The sequence below is a fragment of the Macaca fascicularis genome, chromosome 12, assembly GCF_037993035.2.
Source record: "Macaca fascicularis isolate 582-1 chromosome 12, T2T-MFA8v1.1".
NCBI lineage: Eukaryota > Metazoa > Chordata > Mammalia > Primates > Cercopithecidae > Macaca > Macaca fascicularis.
The window spans coordinates 90,258,894-90,265,368 of NC_088386.1; the positions used below are offsets into that span (position 1 = coordinate 90,258,894).

A 6,475-nucleotide genomic window follows, 5' to 3' on the forward strand; every position below is an offset into this window, starting at 1 on the left:
TTAAGTTATATTTTGGTAAATAATACTAACATGTTCCAAAATTGTATGGTATTTCTAAAATTCTAATGCCTGGGTATATGCTATCAATCATAATTAAGGTTGTTATGTGAAGTTATTGTAAACCACGAAGATAACAAAACTTCTTTGTCAGTCATGTTTTTAATTGCAACTACCCTGAAAATATTGTCATTGACAGACAATTGTCTTGCTTTGTTCTTTCTCAAAAAATGGTTTATAATCAAGCTATAGAACGTTAACAGGTGTTCTCAAATGCAGGGTTTTAATAGTTTAGATGACTGTCGCTTTGTAATAGAAAAAAATGTAAAAGACTCACGAAGAGCTAAAGTGTTCATAAAGACCAAGCAAAACAAGAGTTTTGACTAAAATCAGAAAGCTAAAGCAACCATCTTGACTTTTGCTTGAAATATTGCTGATCCTTGTTTTGTTTTTCAGAGTCAAGGAAACTACTTTGAACTATTTAAGTCTTTAATAATTAAATAGAGTATACTCCTGTGAACAAAATTTGGAGCTTCTTTGTTTCTCTCTGCCTGGTTCCTCTAGAATTTGGAAACTGTGAGTATTCTTAACATGTGGCAATATAGTTATTTGCATCAGTGTAATAAAAATCTATTTTTCTTTTGCAGAAGGACATAATTGTAAAACCAAACCAAAACAAAACAAAACAAAAAAACTGGTTGTTTTACCAAGATCTTGACTCGAAGAATATGTTTCCCTTTAAAGAATAAAGTTTGACTTGTAGAGCCAATAAAAGCCCCTTGGGGAAGACTGGCCTCATACCTTATCTACACAGCCCCCTTACAGGGTTCCTGACCTGTGTTCAGTAAAGAATGTCACTTTCTAACAGGTCCAGGAGCTCCAAGTTTATTTTGGGAACTTAAGAGAAAAGGATCAAACAACTCACAGGTATTTGAGGATACAAACCCATGGTTTGGCTCAGCTTTAAAAAGTCTTACATAAAATTCCATGTGAAATAGAGTTCCATCAAAGCCAATCCAAAAGGCCTATGTAGAAATAATTATTCTTGCTGCACTTTATGTAAATAACCAGGCCAAGTGTAAAACTAAAGTTTATTCTACAAACAACAGAGTCCTATCATAACTTGTTTTTACCAAAAAATGAGGACTGGAAAATAAATATGCTCCAAAGCTTATTATAAATTTGTCATTAAATTCTAGTCTCATTTGTTGTTTTTAAATTTTTTTGCCTACAATTTAGACTGAACTTGCTTATTCCTGTGAATCAAGTAATGATCTCCTGCAGCTCAGAAGAAACAAACTGGGATGGTTAAAGTAAAAATCTGAATCAATATGCTAGTTCTGGGCAATTATCCTGCAATTGCTGTCAGGTGATGAAAGTGAGTAGGGAGCCCATAACTTGGAGGTTTCATTGTTTGGGAAAATAAAACCAAGGAACTGCATAGACCTCCAAATGAAAATTCTATATCTTGGCAAGTAAAATTTTGGATGAAAATAATCTATTACATCACTTTTGCAGGAATTGCTATACTCTATGATTTGAAGTAAAGCTATGCATGGTAGCCCCTTCTAACTGAAATATTGGGCAGAGTTTCCATTGCTGTAGTATTTGCTTAATTATTATTCTTTTAGCAGGGGTAATAATTACCAATAAAAAGGAAGTGTTAAAATTTTACTATCACTGAGTCTGTTAGGACTTTTTATTGGGTTTGATAATATGTTGCTTCTCAGCTATGCAAGGAAGGTTATAAAGAAAAGAAATTGTGTGTAAGAAAGGATCTTGTATGGTAAATTCTTGCCCTAAAAAAATTAAATGGTTGTTTAAAGATAGTGATGTATAGGACAAGTCAGAAAGTTTAAGCATATCATAGATGGTCTGTGAAAGTCATGAAAGGATTAATAATTGCAGGAAAAATTTAGCCAAGATTAACACTAAAGTTAGTCTAACCACTCGATCTAATGTTGCTTACCCTAAAAACAATGTTTCTTTTATATACACATTTCAACAGAATCTGGTGGAGACAAACCAGTATTACAACCCATCAGAAAGGCTGACAGCAATCAAACTCCAAATGGTACTGCAGACAGAACCATGCATGGACATGCCTTTCTTCTGAGGACCCTTAGATCTACCCCAGGAGGAGGCCTAGCTGCTGTTCCACATATGACTCCCCTTTTCAGCAGGAAGTGGCCAGAAAGAGTCATAGTCCAACATCCCCTAACAACAGTTAGGATTACCACTCCTAAGGTAGAAATTATATAGAATTTCAAAATAAATGATTTAGGCAGATAGTGAGGGTAAGGAAGTCCTCAGTAAGGCTTTTATTTTCATAAAAAGCGCCCCCAAACCATTTCTTTTCTAACAGAAAGGAGCCTCAAAAGTCAAGCTGCAAGCATAGGTAAGGAAGCTGGAAGCTTGCACAGATGAATGCCGGCAGCTATACTAAAAGCTCCAGGTACACCCAGCGTGGTGATTTCCCCTCCTTTCTCTTTGCTAGCCACGTGTACAGTAAGGAGCAGACAAGATGGTGCTGGCCAAGTATAAAGCCCATTTGCATAATAAGATTAGGGTGGAGAAACCAGCCTTACCTGCATACTATGTAAACATCACACCTGGTCAAACCAGTCTGTGGGCTTTACGTAAATCAGACACCACCTCCTCAATCCTGGCTATAAAATACGCCATGGTCCGCCACAGGCCAACTTTTTCCTTTCAGATAGCTCTCTCTTGCCAGAGAGAGAGCTCCTCACCTCTCTCCTTTCTTCTGCGTATTAATCTTTCCAGTCACCACCCACACACGTGTGTCCATGTCCTTAATCATCATGGCATGAGACAACAAACCCTGGGTATTTGCCCCAGACAACAATGCTACTTCACTGTCACACAAAAAATCTCCCGTATGCAATATTTCTCTTTCTTCTTTTTTATGGAGACAGTGTTGGTCTTCAAAAAAGATAGCTGAGTTATAATGGAAGGTGCCAGTATCTCTCTGTCACTTCTTGTAGCAATCCTGTCTACAAGGAACGTTGGATTTTCATTAGTAAGTACTAACCTGTTTATGTGTCACTAAACTGTGGTTTTGGCATTGTTCGTTGATACAGATAGCGAGAGTGGCAGGAAGCAGACAAATGCCTAGGCAGATAGGGGTGGATCCCTGGTGAAACCCCACCTCTAAATCGAAGAAATTTAAAGCCTGAAAGCCAAGATACAAGTTAAATCCTTGGCAGACTGCAAACTTCCCATTTGGTGTGCTTTTCTCTGCTTAATCCCCACCCTTCACCAACTTCATATATACCTACCCTTTCCTAAATGGTTTTCTACACTGTTGTGCCCACCTTTGAGTGGTGTCTTCACTTTAAACTTTTTTGCACACTTACAAACCAATCAGGATGCACTCCCCATTCTGAATCCATAAAAGATCTGGACCCAGCCACATGGGGGACTTTTCCACCTTCTGTTAGGGGGACCACCCCCACATCCTCTCTCTGCTGAAAGCTGTTTCATCACTCAAAAAACTTCTTCTCTGCCCTCCTTACCCTTCAATGTCCAATGTATCCTCATTCTTCTTGGTTGCAGTACAAGAGCTCAGAAACTGCTGAATGTGGGTACAATATATAACACAGGTGAGCTGGGGCACACCAGCATGGCCTGGGGCCTGGACGAGGCATTGCTGGCCAGAGGTCCCTGGCTTGCAAAATGATGGAGAAGAAAAATCCTACATCAGTAGCATTTTTACTAAAATCCAGCTTTATTTTAACAATTTTCTAAGTCGAGCTTGTCAACCCATGGCATGTGGGATGTATGTACCTCAGGACGGCTTTGAGCGCAGCCCAACACAAAATCATAAACTTTCTTCAAACATTATGAGTTTTGTTGTTGTTGTTCTTGTTGTTGTTGTTGCTAGCTCATCAGCTATTGTTAGTTTATTTTACGTGTGTCCCAAGACAATTCTTATTCTTCTAGTGTGGCTTAGGGAAGCCAAGATTGAACAACCCTGGTCTAAATGCACTGAAGCAAATAAAAAATTCAGCCTCTCCCTAAGTTGTCTAATCCCTATGTGTATGTTTTTATGCTTGATGGCACCCTACAGATTGCTGAGGCTGTATTTAGCTTTTCTCTTTCTTTTTCTTTTGTGTGGTTCAAAGTGTGTAATTTCAACTGTTCTGATTTCAACAAGTTCACTGATTCTTTCTTCTCCTAGCCCAAATCTGCTAATAAGTCTCTTTAGTAAATACGTTATTAGATGTGTCAACTAGTATTTATTTCTATTTGGATATTTTTAATGATTTCTATATTTTTATATGTTCTATTTGGTGAGACATCATACTTCTACTTTCCTTTTGTTCTTCAGACATAGTTGCTTTTATTTCTTTGATGCATTTATAACTGTTGATTCAAAATAATTGTCTTGTAAGCAGGGCCATGGTGACATGTGCCTGTGTTCACGCCTACTCATGAGGTTGCAGCAGGAGGATTTCTTGATCCCAGGAATTCAACATTAACCTGGGCAACATAGCTAGACCCTGTCTCAAAAACAAAACAAAATAAAATACTTGTCCTGGAAGTCCGATGTCTATACTTCCTTAGGGAAAGTTTCTATTGACATTTCCCGCTCCCCCAATATTGACCATACATTCTTTTCTTTATATGTCTCATAATTTTTTTGAGAATTAAAAATTTTACAACAGTGTGATAACTGTGGAAATCAGATTCTCCCCACTCTCTAGGTTTCTTCTCATTACTATTATTGTTTTTGGTTTTGCTGCTGCTACATGTTTGTTTGTTTAATTTCCTGAACAACTTTTCTAATGTCTGTATGCTTTGTCATGTGTAATCACTAAAGTCTCTACTCAATTTCGCTAATGTGATCATCTAATAATTAGAGAAAGATTTTTCAAAAATGCAGTGGACAAAGAAGTCTCCCAGATTTGAGGATGGGTTTAGGTGTGTATTTTGACATGCTTTCAATATGTAGACAGGCAGTTTACTTCTCTCCTTAGTCTTCACTTAATGTTTGTGCAGAGTCTAAAAGTCAATCAGAGATGAGAGATAAGGGCCTTCTCAGGTACATGCATGCCTCACAGATGTTGCAGGTTAAATTCAAGACCACTGTAATAAAGAGAGTATCTTAATAAAGTGAAGTACACAAAGTTTTTGGTTTCCTTGTGCATATAAAAGTTATATTTACACTATACTGTAGTCTATTAAATATGCAATAATATTACATCTAAAATATATACATACTTTAATTAAAAATATTGCTTCAAAATGCTAATGATCATCTAAGCCTTCAGTGAGTCATAATATTTCTGCTAGTGGAGTGTGTTGCCTCAGTGTTGATGGCTGCTGACTGATCAAGGTGGTGGCTGCTAAAGGTTGGGGTGGTTGGCACAATTTCTTAAAATAAGACAATGAAGTTTGCCTCTTAGGTTGACTCTTTCATGAAAGATTTTTCTGTATTATGCAAAGCCGCTCTATATCATTTTACCCACAGTAGAATTTCTTTCAGAATTGGAGTCAATCCTCTCAAGCATTGCCACTGCTTTATCAGCTAAGTTTATGTAATATTGTAAATTCTTTGTTGTCTTTTCAGCAATGTTTACAGCATCTTCACGAGAAGTAGTTTCCTATCTCCAGAAATCACTTTCTTTGCTCATCTATATGAAGCAACTTCCCATCCATTTAAGTTTTATCATTAGATTGCAGTAATTCAGCCACATCTTCAAGCTGAACTTCTAATTATATTTGCCTTGCTATTTCTACTTCATCTTGATTTACTTTTTCTCCTGAAGTCTTGAACTACTCAGTCATCCATGAAGGTTAAAATCAACTTCTTAGAAGGGTCTTTTAATATTGATATTTTAACCTCCTCCTATGAATTATGAATGTTCTTTATTGTTTTTATTTTATTTTTCTTTTCTTTTCTTTCTTTTTTTTCTTTTTTTTTTTTTTTGAGACAGTGTTTCACTCTGTTTCCTAGGCTGGAGTGAAGTGGTGCATTCTCAACTCACTACAAACTCCACCTCCTGGGTTCAAGTGATTCTGGTGCCTCAGCCTCCTGACAGCTGGGACTACAGGTGTACACCAACATACTTGGTTAATTTTTTGTATTTTAGTAGAGATGGGGTTCACCACATTGGCCAGACCTGTCTTGAACTCCTGGCCTCGGGTGATCCACCCACCTCAGCCTCCCAAAGTGCTGTGATTATAGGCATGAGCCACCATGCCAAGCCAAATTATCAATGTTCTTAATAGAATATAGAATGATCATTCCTTTCCAGAAGGTTTTCAATTTAATTTACCCAGATTAATCACAGGAATCATTACCTATGGCATCTACAGCCTTATAAATTTTATTTCTTAAATAATACGACTTGAAAATTGAAATTACTCCTTGATCTATGGACTGCAGAATCTATATTAGCAGGTGTTTATGTTTTTATGCAACCTATTTCTATACATTAATCCTTTTATACAT

The 6,475-nt window shown here is 37.0% G+C and overlaps 1 long non-coding RNA gene across 1 annotated transcript in view; it reads left to right on the top strand.

Moving 5' to 3' along the window:
* Positions 1-691, top strand: part of LOC135966585 (uncharacterized) — a 275,133-nt gene extending 274,442 nt beyond the window's left edge. The window contains exon 5 of the long non-coding RNA XR_010580009.2: positions 454-691. This is a non-coding gene — a long non-coding RNA (uncharacterized lncRNA). The remainder of the gene's footprint in view (positions 1-453) is intronic.
* Positions 692-6,475: the final 5,784 nt, after the last annotated feature.